Here is a 15,852-nt window from a genome sequence, read left to right as displayed (position 1 = left end):
AGAGGGAGAGAGAGGGAGAGAGAGGGAGAGAGGGAGAGAGGGAGAGGGAGAGGAGAGAAAGGAGAAGGGAGGGAGAGAAGGAGGGAAGGAAGGGAGGGAGGGAGGGAGGAAGGAAGGAAGGAGAAAAGGCTACACAGATGATCCTCAGATCCTGTATATTTCTGTCTGTTCTGTCTGTCTTTTATGTGAGTTCAGGTATTATAAGTTAGAATGTTATAACATTAAGGAGCGTCGATGTGATACCAGCTACTGAGACAAACTTAAGACAATTCCCTCTGAACAACGTTTGGAGGCTCAGCAGCCTCCGGATTGGGTCTGAGCGGTGGGAAGATCAATGATAACCTAAGATGGGAATGCATAATACACATGTGGGCAAGGTGGAATAGCAGACACTGCAGATTGTTCTAGAAAATATCCACACCTCCTGTAGCCTCTCCTGATTCCTCCCTATGCTCGCTCATCTGGAGGCAGGGAGACTGGGTGTCTGCCACTCTCAGGTCTTGAGCACCTAGTTATGTTGTTGGTTAGGAAACCAATCTAGGTGCAAAAGCCAAGCCGCAAGGTTGGCCAAACGCAGAGCAGCTCCCGAGGAGGTCTTCAAACAAATGAAATCTTTCATATTTGAATCTGTGCCTGAATTGTGGAGAATTCCAAAGAGGAAAGAGTGGACTCACAGGCAAGTATGCAGGTCTGAGTCTGTCCCCCAGCAGACGGGGGGACCTGACTGGAACCCTCTACAGCACTGACAAGCTATTGCACGCGACCTGCCTTGAAAATGTTTCACCCCCACCCCACCCCCAGCACCCCTTTGGGTTTTGTTCGGATTTATTCAGGGGAACTGCAAAAGATGAGGACCACAGAATCTAGTGGTAATAGTATGGGATACCAGGTCAAGGTTAAAAAAAAAATGAAAAAAGAAAAAGATTGTGGCAGCTGCGTTTGGTGGAGAGAAGTATGTCCCAGTGCAGAGCTCACAACGTGCCATAGTTAGGACCCGGGAGGGTAGGGACAGGAGGACACTGCAGGAGGATTCTGGGGGAGCTGGGACGGTTTGGAAGCAAGGAGTAATAGAGCCGGAGAGAAATTCAGATGGCCAGAGCTAGAGGAAAGAAGTAATCAGGATTGTTTTGTACCAAGGCTAGATGCCAGGCTGTGTGGGCTGCATGCTGCAGGGCAAATACCTTCAAAACATCACTGAATGCTATCCTGTCCATCCATCCTGTGTCACTTGTCATGTCTGCCCTTTCCCCCCCACTCAGACAGTGACCAGACCACTCGGGAGTGTTTGTCTCAGACACGGGTTATTGCAGCAGGAAAAAAAATATGGAAGAACGTCTAGTTTTAAAATGAAGCTTCAAACACTGCAGCCCCAGAGGCAATCAGGAAATAAAAAACTAAAACTAAAGCCAAATACTTGGATTGCGAGGGCAATATCTCCACCACCAAGCCTGAAGCATGAATGGGGACAAGATACAAGCGGGCAGCAGAGGGTGTTGGGAGCCTTGTGCCGTTCCCTGACTCTTAGATTAAACACGATAGAAGCCCCAGTAAAGGTCAGAGGCATAAAGATGCTGCCAGGGACCCCTAAGAAGCATTGCAGGACAAAGCAAGTATACTGGCTTTGTTCCTTCTATGTTGTGGCCCAAGTAAGCAGCCACAGGCTATGCTAAGGTCACCTAGGCAACAGAAACTACCCCCAGTATAAGTCTCTAGAACCTAGTGTCTCTCTTTGGGGCTCTGTTCCTCTCCTCTGCCTACTGGGCCCACTGTACCCCATATCCACAATGTCTTACAATCCATCTGGCTCCTGGGGAAACTCGGGGCTCGGAGCAAGACTCTAGGGTGAAGCAGGGATTGATGCAGGAGCCCCATGCTGTCTCTGAGCCCACACCACAGGCAGAAGTCAGGTGACTTGGACGTGCGTCTCTTTCTTGCCTGGTAAGTGCACTTCAGGAAACCACATTAAAGGATTCTACTTGTGCAAGGAGAGATGTACCAGCACCCAGGCCTTGAGTGATGCAAATGGTGCTTATGCCCCTCCCCGCCCCCAGCTTCTGCCCGTTACCCAGCTGGCAGCACTGGCTGCTGGTGCCAGCGTAGAGTCCTGCAGCACGATGCGTCTTCTTGCCACCGCTACGGGTCCAGGAGGTGCCAGTGCCTGAGATCCACTCTGAAGATGCTACAGGGCTTGCGGGTGTGGGTGGGGGGGAGGGGAGGGGTCACTGGGACCAGAACAATGGCTCTGTGCTTTATTGAGCTTGTCAGAAAGATTTAGGGGGAGAAAGGTGTAAAGGTGTATAGAAGGGTCTGATGGGGGCCAGACTTCTGAGAAGCTGTAATGGTTTCTGTGAAGCCGAAAAGCTAGCTTACCTTAAAAGTGAATAATAGCAAACCAAGAAGCCCTGGGTCTCAGTGCCTGCTCCCTGATTTCTACTGAGTAAGCAACCCTTGGGGAGGAAATGAAGAATCTCTGGTCCCCAAGAAGCTCTGGCTATGTCAAGAGCCCTGAGCTGTGTAGGCCAGCCAGCCTGTGAGTCTGGTCAGTGTTGTCATCAGAACCAATCCCAGATTCAATGACTTGCCTCTATGTTTACTGTGCCGGTCCAAACCAGATGCACCTGCAGTGTTCTGACCTGCTCCTTACTTCCTTTAAGCCTGGCGTCTAGTGATACATCTCCTGGCAGCAGCTATCAGAGTCATAAAACAGATCTCACAGCCCTGGTTAGACCCTCTCCTGTCTTCTTTCCAGAGGACATCCTCTGTGCCTCTACGAGGAACGTTGCATTGCGGTGACACTCAGTTTTCCAACCCACAAGCCTCATCTCTTCCCTGCTTGCTGTGGTATTCATCATTGTCTTCAACAATGGTCTATACACACTGAAGGACAGTTTGTATGCAGCAAAATTATTTTCCCTTCTTAGAGATGTCCTTTAATTAATTTCAACCAATTAATAGCTACATGATCAAATACTTCATGAAGTGTTGAATATTCTCACGTGATTGTTCTTCCTTTTTTTCTCTCTCCCCTCCTCTCTTCCTTCCCTCTAACAAGTACTTTTGAGTGTTGGCTTCTTTCATTTAGCAGATTGTTCTAGAGAGTCACCCATGCTTTATATATGGCCTCTTTCCCTTCCCCTTTAGTTCAGAGAACTTAAGTAGTATTCTACTGCACAACCACATCACAGTCCGTACATTCACCTTTAGATGTTTAGATGGACAGTACAGCTGCTTCTCTCTCTCTCTCTCTCTCTCTCTCTCTCTCTCTCTCTCTCTCTCTCTCTCTCTCTTGGTTTTTCGAGACAGGGTTTCTCTGTATAGCCTTGACTGTTCTGGAACTCACTTTGTAGACCAGGCTGGCCTCGAACTCAGAAATCTGCCTGCCTCTGCTTCCCGAGTGCTGGGATTAAAGGTGTGCGCCACCACGCCTGGCCTGCTTCTCGTTTTTTATTTTTATGAAATTAAAATAAGTAAGTGCATTAAGTAAGACTTTGCGGGAGTATATACTCTCATTCCTCTTGTGTAAGTACCAAGGGGCATCATGGCTGAATATTATGATTTGCGTAATTTTAACATATCTCCTTATGTAATTTACTAGCTTTCATTGTTACTAGCAATGTTTATGATTCCCAGTTGTTACAAACTCCTGCTATTGCTTTAAATTGCCTAGTGGAGTCTCAAAAAATTTTTGTGTTGGGGACATGCTGAGACACACACGTGGAGGTCAGAGGGCAGCTTTCAGGAGTTGCTGATTTCCTGCTACCTTTGTGGGTTTTTGGGACTCAAATTCAGGTCGTCTGGCATGGGCTTGTACCCACCGAGCCAGCTCCCTGGCCCTAGAAGATTCAGGCCTTATTCTGTAGGTGCTGTGCCAGCTACTTTATGTTACCTTGACACAAGCTAAAGTCATGGGAGGAGCGAGCCTCAGCTGAGAAAATGCCTCTGTATTGGTCTGTAAGCAGGCAAATTTCTTAGTGTCATATAGGCATTTCCTTAATTAGTGACTGTTGGGGGAGGGTTCAGCCTATTGTGGATGGGGACACCCCTAGTCTGGTGGTCCGAGGTTCTATCCAAAAAGCAACCATGAGGAACAAATCAGAACACCTCCATGGTCTCAGATCCTATGTGGGGCAGCGGGCGTGGGGAAATAAAGGAGGTGAGAGAGACCCCAAGTCCCACCAGAGTTTCGGTGCTCTGGGCAGGCAGACGAGGAGGACTGCCACACACTCTCTACACAGCAAGGGTGGGCATCTAGCTGTGGGAAGCCAGGGAACCCCAGTCCGAGGGGGTAGAGAGGGAGCAATCCGGGGTCTCAGGGCCTCACGGAGGCCAGAGACGGCAGGTTCTCAGTCTCAGACATCCCACTCGTGGCTGTATGTCACAGAAGAGCTAAGAATGGGCCCTTGGATGGACTCTGGCCCAGCGACTGAAGAGAGGGTAGGGAGAGCGCCCTGGCAGTTTACCATGGGGACCAGAGAGTCTGGCTAACTCAGGCTGACAGCTCTGCGCAGCAAGGCCGTCTAGCAGAAGGTTAGATGCTGCTCTTTAGAGGAAAGCCAGCTCTGTTGCCCCCAAACGGCTAGTCTCAATGAGCAGAGACAGTCCATGGTTTTAGAGCTTCATTGGAGAAAGGCAGAGAGAAAGAGAGAAGGAGAAAGAGAGAGGCCAGCCATGTGTGGAGAGGGGGAAAGGGAAGGGGAGAAGGAGAGCTAGAGATGAGAATGAGAGAGGTGAGAGCTTAAGAGAGCAAGTAGGGGCCAAGCAGCCCCTCTTATAGTGGGCTGGGCTATCTTGCAGTTGCAGGGTAGCTGTGGGGAGGGGGCATACCTAGCTATTGTCAGGTAACTGTGAGGGTGGAGTCTAGTCAGAATGCAAGGAGCTTGGGGATGTGACTGATAATAACAGGATTATGGAGCTGGGGGCTCCGTGGTGTCAGGCACCTGTGTCTGTCTGGGAGCATGGCTCACTGTTCGGTCCTTTGTAGAGTTTCTACTGGGTCTCCGGAGTAAGTCTCGCTTAACCAGCAAACAGGCTGCCTTTCAAGGTCCCACAACCCTGCCTCCAGGTTCCTGTCCTGCTTGGGCTTCAATCATGACTGCCCTCAGTGTTGGACACCTAGAAGTGTATGTAAACAAACCCAAGTTGGTTTTGGTCATGGTGTTTTGTCATAGCAATAAAGACCCTTTGATTCTATTGCTATTCTAAATAAAGTTTGTTTGGTTGGTTTTTTTTTAACCTCATTCCCTTAATGGCTGTTGATGCTTCATGTTTTGTAGGTCATTAGTATCTTTTCAAATATTTTACTCACATTTTGTGAGTATTAAATTAGAGGGCCTCTTAGTGTATTCTGGAATATGTCATTTATCAGGTGTTCCCCACGTACCTCTTCCTGTCTCTTACGCTATCTGCTAGAAATCTTGCAGTTAAATTTTCTGTACCTGTATATCTGGAATCTGTTGCGAGCTGGTTTGCATGAATGAGGTAAGAAGCCCAGTTTGTGGGATTTTCATTTGTTTGCAAATGGATGCTCAGCTCCTGGCATCGTTTCCTGGTCGGCTGTTGTTCCTGTAATGAGTTCATGACATCATCACTGAAACTCAATTGAGCCCGTGCACGTGGGGACCTATTTCTGGAGTCCAGTCAATCGATCCCAGCCCACGGCTGTGGTGAACATCACTGTGAAGCAGGCCTTTGAATACACAGAGAGACGGGTGCCATGAGCTCTTCTTCAGAATTCTTCTTACTGTTGTCAGTCCTTTGTCTCCTGCATACCAATTTTATTCTAAATTTGTGGATCTTTACCAGAAACATCCTGTTGAGATTGTGATTGAAGCTGTATTAAGTCTGTTAGGAAATGGAATCCGTGATTAAAATCCTCCCACAAAGAAAGACTTCAGGTCTAAATGGCTCCAATGGTGAAATTTAACAAGCATTAGAAAGTTATAACAGCGATTGAAAGCAAACTTTCCCAGAATATAAAGGAGGATGGACCAGACTCACTCTTACTAAAGGAGGCCAACATGATCCCGAGAACCTAAAAACCACGATGCTATAGGAAAGGGGAAACTGATAGCTCATATTCCCCAATAGAGACCCAGAAATTCTTAACCAAATAGGAAGTTTAGGATGGCCTGATACCCTACTTTTCCTCCCAAAGCATCCTGAAATGGGTACAAATCATAGGGAGGCTCAGTCCCAGAGAGTGAGGCAGCAGGAAGGAAGCCCAGGTCAGCCCCTGGAGACTACAGAAGTCTCCATTTTTACTTCCCTCCTGTCTACCAGAGTCACTGGGTGCAGAGCTCGAAAAGGCAGCTCAGAGGGACTCTTCACACCTTCCAGTGCATGTTGTATTCCTCCTCATGTCCCCTATTCCACGGTACCCCACCACCCCTACTTCATCATACCCCCACCACCTTATTCCACTGTACCCCACCACCTTCACTCCACCGTACCCCACCACCCCTATTCCACCGTACAACACACCCCTGCTCTGTATTTCTCATGTCCACTGCCTCACAGACCCCACCCCTCACTCATCTTCCAACAGATCCTGTTCACAGATCCATGTAGCCTGCCACTTCCCGTGCAGCTGCCTCTTCAAGGTCATGGGCACCAGCCTTACTAGTTCATGCCTTAGACAGTGTGTGTGTGTGTGTGTGTGTGTGGTGGGGGTGTGTGTATGTGCGTATGTATATGTATGTGTATGTATATGTGTGTGTGATTATATGTGTGTGTTTGTGTATATATGTATATATGTGTGTGTATGTATATATATGTGTGTATATGTGTGTGTGTATGCATGTGTGTATGTGTATATATGTATATATGTGTGTATATGTATATATGTGTGTATATGTATATATATGTGTGTATATATGTGTGTGTATATATGTATATATGTGTGTGTATGTATATACGTGTGTATGTATGTATATACATGTGTTTATATATATGTATGTGTGCACATGTGTGTGTGTAATATATATGTTTTACTTTTCTATGTTCAGTTGCCATTTAATACTTCACCTTATATCCCACTCAAGCCCCAACTTCTTTGTGGTACTTGGTTCTTCCCTGAAAAAAAAAAAAAAACAAGCAAGCAAACAAAAAAACTGAGGTCGTTAGGCAATTATGCTGGTACTAATTCCTCCACTGTCCACAAGTTCACTGATGTTAGTCCACAGCCTCTGGAGGCATCAGTATTGGAGCATCAGCAGACATTCAAATGTGAACAGTTTTCAACAACAAAGATCAGAATCTCTCTTCCATCACAGGCCAATAAAAATAGAGGCAGAGCAGATTGGTTTAGTTGCCCTGTGACAACGGGAACTCCTCTTCCTGGACAGAACCCCTCCAGGGATATCAGGGTTTCCCATTCTCCACGTTGCTTCCCCACTCTGCACTTTTCTATATGTGCAAGCAAGGCTTAGCCTTTGTCACCAGCTCTCTGGAAGCTGGGTTTGGGGCAGCCTATGCAACACCTTCCTGTCTGCTGCTATTGGGCACAATGAGCTGGTTTTCTTGGCCTGCAGAAGCTTGTGTTTCTCTGTCAGTGTTGGGGGGCGGGTAGCATGTCCGAAGGGTGCATGATGAGGCAAGCGCAGCCTGTCCCTTCTCAGTCTGGGGGGGGGCTTCCTGTTCCCTTCCAATCTCACTTCATGAGGTTCAGCCCCTATTTGGGCCTTTTGTTCAAGGAATGATCCCCCCCACTTCCCCCCTCCCCCATTCCTAGCAACACAGTAAATCTCTTCTAGCTAAAGCCGATCATTGCCCCTTCTAGCTTCTATTTTGCCCTTTCCCACCCTCATAGCTTCTGGAAAGATGAGTCTGTAGTCCTTGTCCCTTGTTTCCTGACCTCCTCCTTGGTTTCAGGACCCTGTTCTTACTGGCCTTACAGTACTCTGATTTTGTCCCTCAATGCTTCTCGTTCTTCAGATTTGGGGAATATTCTGGGGAGTTTTAGGCCACAACTGGAGCTGGCCGTGGCATGCCGAGATCTTTGTATGTCATTTCTGGGCGGGTAGATGGGGCGTTTAAACACTATTAGGAGTGCCTGCTGAGCATGTTGTTGATGTCTGAATAAGTAGTCTAAGAGGGGAAGATGTTTTTCTCCCTGCTCTGGAGTCACTGGGCTAGCACTCACTAGAACATACATCCCAGCTCTTCTGGGTCTCAGGGTTTGGACACAAAGAATAACGACGCCCAAGGCTCTCCTTGCTTTCTGGCTGGCTGCAGACCTGGCACTGAGCGTTCACAAATGAGCCAGCTCTCTTTGATAAACCTCTTGCTTGCTGCCTCTCTTGACTCAAGAGGGTGAGTCTCCTGTATTTCCTCTGGTGTACACACAGACACACAGATACAAATGTACAGACAGAGACAAGCACACACAAGCACAAAACAAACACAGGTACACACACAGACACAAACACATACAGATAGACCACACACATACCCAGACATATAAGCATATACATATATAGACAGACACAAACACATTCATACACATGCATATGAAACTTACATGCATATAAACATACACAGAGACACACAGATACATAGACATACATAAACTCATAGACACAAAACCACAGATACAGATAGATGCATACATACACAGGCACAAGCATTCACACACACATGTTAGATAGACACACAAACACATGTGCAGACTCACATACATGCACACAGTCATACAGAGACACACATACAGAATCTCTGATTTATTCGGCTTCTCCTGAATATCTAAGTGAATGTGGACAGACTCTGCATTCACCAGAGACCTCTGTGGTTCTCCAGGCCCTGTGAGCTCTCTGCCTCACTTAGAGACGAGGAGAACTTGCAGCTACCTCTGCGCTAAGTTTCTGTGTCACTGGACATGGTACCCTGCCCAGGAAGCTGCTTTTCCCATCCTTCCCTGACTCTCGCCTCCCAAATTACCTGCTGCTCATCGAGGTTCCAAAGGTCCATACCCAGCTTTAATGATCCTCAGAGGTGATGAACATTGTTAGCTCTTGTCTGTTTCAATATTGAAATTCTTTTTAGCGATGAGGATTTTTGCCTCAAGCTTTTCCATCCCTAGCATCGAGGGCAGACCTTGGCTCCTGTCAAGTAGTTGCCGTTCTTGGTTTAATGAAGGAGTAGTTGGCGAGGTTTCAGCTTTTGAAAGAATGTGGGGACAACCTGGTCCCCACAAAGGGAGCTGGAAAGAGGCTTCAAGGGCCCACATTTGCTACTCTCTTTTCTCCAACCACCTTTCAAACTGCCATGGGTTTTTTTTTTTAATTAATTAATCAATTAATTTACTTTACTTTTTGAATGAAGTTTCTCTTCCCTCCTTTCCTCTGAGTTCTTCCCTGCCCCCACCCCACCCCCGTCCACTCCCCCTCTCTTTCTCTTCAGAAAAGAGGAGGCCTCCCATGGCTATCATCTAACTTTGGTATATCAAGATGCAGTAAGAAGGGTGTCTTCTTCTGTTGAGGCTAGATGAGGCAGCCCGGTAGGGGGAAAGGGTCTCAGAGGCAGACAACAGAGGCAGGGACAGTCTCTGCTCCCTTTGGTAGGAGGCCCTCATCAAGACCAAGCTGCAAAACTGTAACGTATGTAACGTATGTCAGTCCCACACATGCTCCCTGGCTGGCAGTTCAGTCTCTGGAGCCTCTGTGAGCCAAGGTCAGATGGTTCTGTAGGTTTTCCTTGTGTCTTTGTGGTTTCTTTCCAGGTGTCCTTGACCCCTGTGGCCCCTGAAGTCCCCCCCCCCCTTCTACAGTATTCTCCAAGTTCTGTCTAATGTTTGGCTGTGGGTCTCTGCATCTGTTTCCATCAGTTTCTGGGTGAAGCCTCTCTGATGTTGGTTGGTCTCAGTTCCTGTCTGCAAGGATAGCAGAATATCGTTAGCATAGTGTCAGGAATGGTTGGCCCTTCCCTCAATTTCTGCTCCATCTTTACCCCTGCCCATCTTGGAGGCAGGGTAAATTGTAGGTCACAGGTTTTGTGTCCCAGTCCCTTTGTTGGAAATCTTGCTTTGTTATAGGAGATGGCTGATTCTTGCTAGGAGTCCTAGCTAGGGTCACCCTCATAGATTCCTGGGAGTTTCCATTGCTGTTGGTTTCTAGCTCATCCCAGAGATGTCCCCACTAGTTGTCTCTCTCTCTGTCCCCCCCCCCCGATCCCTCCTGTTTCCATCTCTCCTCCCCTGTCCATCTATGATGTCTATTCTATTTTCCCTTTTCAGTGAGATTGACACATCACCCCCTTGAATCCTTGTTATGTAGCTTAGCTTCTTTGGGTCTGTGGATCGTAGCATGGTTATCCTTTATTTTAAGGTTAATATCGATTTAGAAGTAAGTATATACCCTGTGTGTCTTTCCGGGTCTGGGTTACCTCAGTCAGGTTGATCTTTTCCAATTCCATTCATTTGCCTACAAATTTCATAATGTCATTGTTTTTAATAGCTGAGTAATACTCCATTCTATAAATGTTTTACATTTTCTTTATTCATTCTTCAGTTGAGGGACATCTAGGTTGTTTCTAGTTTCTGGCTATTATGAATAAAGCTGTTATGAGCATAGTTGACCAGATGTCCTTGTGGCATGGTGGAGCATGCTTTGTGTATATGCCCAGGAATGGTATAGCCCAGCCTTGAGGTAGAGCTATTCCCAATTTTCTTAGAAATCGCCACATTGATTTCCAAAGTAGTTTTACAAGTTTGCACTCTCACCAACAATGAAGGAATATCTCCTTTGCTCCACATCCTTACCAGCATGTGCTGTCACTTAAGTTTTTGATCTTAGTCATTCTGATGGGTATATGGTGAATCTCAGAGTCATTTTGATTTGTATTTTCCTAGTGACTAAGGACATTGAACATTTAAGTGCTTCTCAGCCATTTGAGATTCCTTTGTTGAGAATTCTGTTTAGCNTTGTATCCCATTTTTAATTGGGTTATTTGGGTTGTTGATGTCTAACTTCTTGAGTTCTTTATATATTTTGGATATTAGCCCTCTGTCCGATGTAGGGCTGGTGAAGATCTTTTTCCAATCTATAGGCTGTTGTTTTGTCCCTTTGACAGTGTCCTTTGACTTATAAAAGCTTTCTAGTCTCATGAGACCACACTTTCTAATCATTGACCTTAGCACCTGAGCTCTTAGTACTCTGTTCAGGAGGTTGCCTCCTGTGCCAATGAGTTCAAGGCTATCTCCACTTTATTTTCTATTATTTTAGTGTATCTGATTTTTGTTGAAGTTTTTTGTCATGTGGACTTGAGTTTTGTACAGGTGATAGATATGGATCTAAATGAATTCTTCTACACCTGGACATCCAGTAGACCAGCACCATTTGTTGAAGATGCTTTCTTTTTTTCCCCACTGTATAATTTTTTTTTTTTTGGTAAAAAAACGAAATGTCCATAGGTGTGTGGATTTACTTTTGGGTCTTTGGTTTGTTTCCATTGATTGACCTGTCTGTATTTATGCCAATTCCACAAGGTGTTTCTTACTATGGCTCTGTAGGACAACTTGAAATCGGGGATGGTGAGCTTTTGTATTTTTGAAGAGAGAAGTAGTCATCAAAATTGTCTCCCTTGGTTGGAAAATTTGGAATGTGAAACCTCTCTACCCTCCCATACTGACTCAAGACTCCTTAGTCATCTAGCGCACAGAGATCTGTCCCTTTTGTCCTATATACCCAGATATAGCTGAATCTATCAGAAGTATAGTTCAAACTAGAACAGATGCCCTAACCCTGCTGGAGCAATGGTTCAGACCCAGCCGCAGGCAGATGGAATACTAGCCTTATGCTTGCTCTTAACCCCATCTCTGGGCCATGTTCTCTGTCATGTTCTACAAGCTTTTCACCCACCTTGCTAACCCTGTATCCACAAAGATTCACTGACTGCTATGAGCAACCTACTCCCTTTGTAACCAAAAATGGATAAAGTTCCTAAGACGCTGTCCTTGAAACAGTTCTGGATTTCAGTGGCATTACATTTTTGGGTCTGAATTACATTGCTAAGACCAATGAGCAGTAATATTTTTGCTCCCTTTCACATGGAATTTCTGGAAGCTTCCTTCCCTCTTACTCTCCAGTGCATTGAGTGTGACCTAAGCAATTCCCCATTGTTATAAGCTGAACACCATACACTGAGGTGGACAGACTGAGAGAGGTACAGTGTTGGTGGCAGGGAGTGTCTGGCATCCAGCAAGTCTTGGGCATGGAATTGGTGTCCACACCTACAGTCCTCCTACCTCAGCTTAGGCCCACACAGTACCCCTCTTCATCTTCACCACCCTGTAAGCTTTCACGATATTCTTCACTGCACTCCTAACCCTGGATTGGAACCCATGACGCTATGGTCTGAAGGCATGGGATCACTTGGTAGGCAGAGAAGTAGGGTGACTCTTGGAGTTGCTGTCATTCCCCACTACCTTGAAGACTCAAAAACAAGATATGTCCTTGAGAGTGTTCTGTGCTGGAATTGCTTTATTTAAGTGGGCTAGGGCCTTGAGATTTGACTAAAGCTCTATTACTATAAAAATATTTCAATAATTTGTTATTAGAGCATAAAAAGCTCAAACTCTATTCATTTTTTAAAAATGAAGTGTTAGAAATCAATGTACTGGCTCCCAAGGAGAAGGCGAAGCTCCCCCTTTCCCTCAGAACTTCTTTTATACTCCTTTCTCCTGGAACTTAGAGAACGTTCTGGCTGTGAGCTGTGGTAGGCGCTTTTCCTCTATGTATTTCCTATGAGTACCCCAGAAGAGAAGAGGGGAGCCCAGAAGTTCTGTGTATGACTTCCACCAGCAGAGGAGTCAGAGATTCTCACCAGAGCTCAGAGCACTAGACTGCCTTTCCTACCGTATGCTCCATCTTTCCCCCTCAAACTTGGAGCATACTTCACTTAGATGCCTAGGCTAGCATTAGTTACTGAGGCTCTACTAGCCCACGGCAGCCTGCTTGCTTTTGCTCAGTATAAATCTCTTCTACCTCCAGGTTCTGTGCCCTGACAGCAGATTTGAGACACCAGCCCTTTAAGCATCCCTCTCTCCCTATTTACCTCACACAGACTTATGTATGATGGTGATGTCATGCAACCCTGCTGGCGGTATGACACTGTCTCGGTCTCCCATACTCGCTGAGGGGTACTCCTTCCGAGAAACTCCAAGGTCAAAGGCAAGACCCATTTATTTTTTTTAAAACCTCATAATCTGAATTGCTAAAGTATTTTCAAGTTGGGAGAAAGTGACCCATCCATGACAGATATAAAAATACAAAATTGACCCCTTAAAATGTGAAAATAAATCAGGAGAGTGATTCATGATTCAGTACAGAGCCTGAGAACAGTGTTGAGTTGGCAAGAGAGACCCATGGGCTTGTATAAGTTGAACAGAAAGATCTGCTCTGTTGCTTAATAATGTCAGGCAACAAGGCTGATTTGTGTTCTACCCACTGATGTGTGTGTGTGTGTGTGTGTGTGTGTGTGTGTAAGTGTGATTGCATGTATGTGTGTGAGTATATGTATGTGAGTCTCTGTGTGTGAGTCAGAGTGTATGTGTGAGAGTGTATGTGTCTTTGTGTCTGTGTGTACGTTACACAAAGCATATGGATGTGTGCATATGTACAGATGTTAGAACAGAATTTCAGGTGTCTTCTCTCTGACTTGTTGAGGGATGAGGTCCCTCACTGAACCGGAAGTCAGTTTGGTTAGACTGTCTGACCTGCAAATTCTTGGGATCTACCTGTCTCCACCTCCCAATGCTGGGGTTAAAGGCATGCCAAGCCATGCCTAGCTTTCTAAATGGATGCTGGGGATCCAAACCAAGACCATCTGAACCATCTTGTACATGGAGCCATTTCTGAGGTCTCAAGACTTTTAAGCTAAACACAGTAGTGTGTGGTGGAATGGAGGGTCAGGAGCTGTATCAAGGCAACATACTGTGGATTCTTAATGTGTCTTTAAGTAAAACAGCCTTGTGCTTGATGTTTCGTGAGAAGGACATTATAAAATCACAGCACAAGTTGTTTTTGATCTTTATATTTTACTCTGTAGCAGAGTTCTTGACTCAGAATGAACAAGCTAGAGCTTTTATGAAATAGCTGACCAGCAGTCAAGCAGGCAGGGGAAGGACCTGGTTAACGAGTTTGATAGTCCTTTCTCCAAGTGTGTACACTCCTCACTGTAGAAGCCATGATAATTTGAGGTCTGACATGTGATCCAAAAGAAAGACTAAGTTCAGACAGCATTCCAGAAAGGGAGGATGAAAGGGGAAGGTAGTCCGGAGATGCTCGAAGGACGGTCATTTGCATATGGTCCTGATGGTGCTACTAGAGCCATAGTCACTGGATTAGTGCTTATTTACTGTGAGATAGAAATTATTTTGTTGGTTTTACAGGCTAGATACATTTTTATTAGTACATGTTACAATAAATGCATACCAATAAGAATGATGTGACACCTTTGTATCTATAAAGTCACCAAGAGGCTCACGTAGCACTGAGGGGCAGATACGGAACATTCCCAAAGGGCAGAGTGAGAACAACGGGTGGATGCATAAAGTGTGTGTGTGTGTGTGTGTGTGTGTGTGTGTGTGTTTGCATTTAGCAGTAGGCTGACTGTGTGGGCCTACCCTGCCCCAAATCATGAGCTTGCTTGGAATGCTATCAGCTCAGATACAACACTGATGCCTTCATGGGAAGGACCAACTGATAATTTTTTTTTTTAACACATGCAGCTCAACAAGGTAGACACATGGTCTTTCAAACTATATGTGTTCTGGACTAATTGGAAATTTGAATTTGTGTGCCGGAACGTTTAATACAGTCACTTGTAAAGATTAAAAGCAATCTTAGCTTTACAGAGTTGGTTCATGATCTCTGCCACACTCTTTCCCATGCTGGAGGACTCAGCCAGTTCCCACTCTATTTCTCCAGGGCAAGTACACTCCCAGGGACCAGCACTTCTGTGGGCTGGATGGAGCCACAGGCTAGTGAAGGAGCTGAGTAGCCACAGCTGAATTCAAACAATGACATTTGCAGCCACCGTGGGTGGCTGGGGAATGGAATGTATGGACCATAAGGAAGGATGCTCCTTACTCTTTGTCTGTATTCAGGGTCAGTCAAGTACCTAAATGACAGAGATTGTTCAAGATCATCTAATAAAAGGAAATATATATATATATATATATATATATATATATATATATATGTATATATACATACATATGTATATATATATACACACACACATATATATACATATATATATACACACATATATATATATATACATTTATATATACACATATACACACACACATATATATATATATACACACACATATATATACATACACACATATATGTATATGGGATGCCACTCCATATATGTATGTGTATATGTATACGGGATGCCACTCCCTAAAACTAGCTTCCTGTGGAAAATGCCATTGTTATGATTACAGCTCGTCTCATTGGCCAGCAGGAAGCTGACGTGTCTGGAAACTGTGGGTGGCCCCAGGTCCTTAGGTGACCGTAGAGTAGGACCTCTATCATGACTCCAAGATGATAAATTTTGCTCCCCACCTGGGGCTGCATCTGCTCCAGCTGTCTCTGACCCCACAGCCCTGGCTGACCAGGATGGACTGCACCCAGAATCTCCTGACAGAACTACAGAGGGTCAGTATGTGCTGTGTAAAGCTTTTTAGTTTACCCCAACTCGTTATGCAGCAGTAGAAATAACTACAAAGGCCTCTATGCCAGGGATGATGGTAGACAGTTAAAATCTTGTTTAGTTTTCATAGGATCCATCTGATCATTGTCCCAGTTTTACAGAAGTGGAAACCCATGGGAGACTAGAACCCAG

General features: G+C 45.5%; 1 pseudogene; it reads right to left on the bottom strand.

Moving 5' to 3' along the window:
* The window catches only part of LOC110335481, a 12,043-nt pseudogene extending 3,079 nt beyond the window's left edge, over positions 1-8,964 (bottom strand).
* Between the last annotated feature and the right edge of the window lie 6,888 nt (positions 8,965-15,852).

The sequence above is a fragment of the Mus pahari genome, chromosome 18 (assembly GCF_900095145.1).
Source record: "Mus pahari chromosome 18, PAHARI_EIJ_v1.1, whole genome shotgun sequence".
NCBI lineage: Eukaryota > Metazoa > Chordata > Mammalia > Rodentia > Muridae > Mus > Mus pahari.
This window is presented reverse-complemented; position numbering and strand designations above follow the sequence as displayed.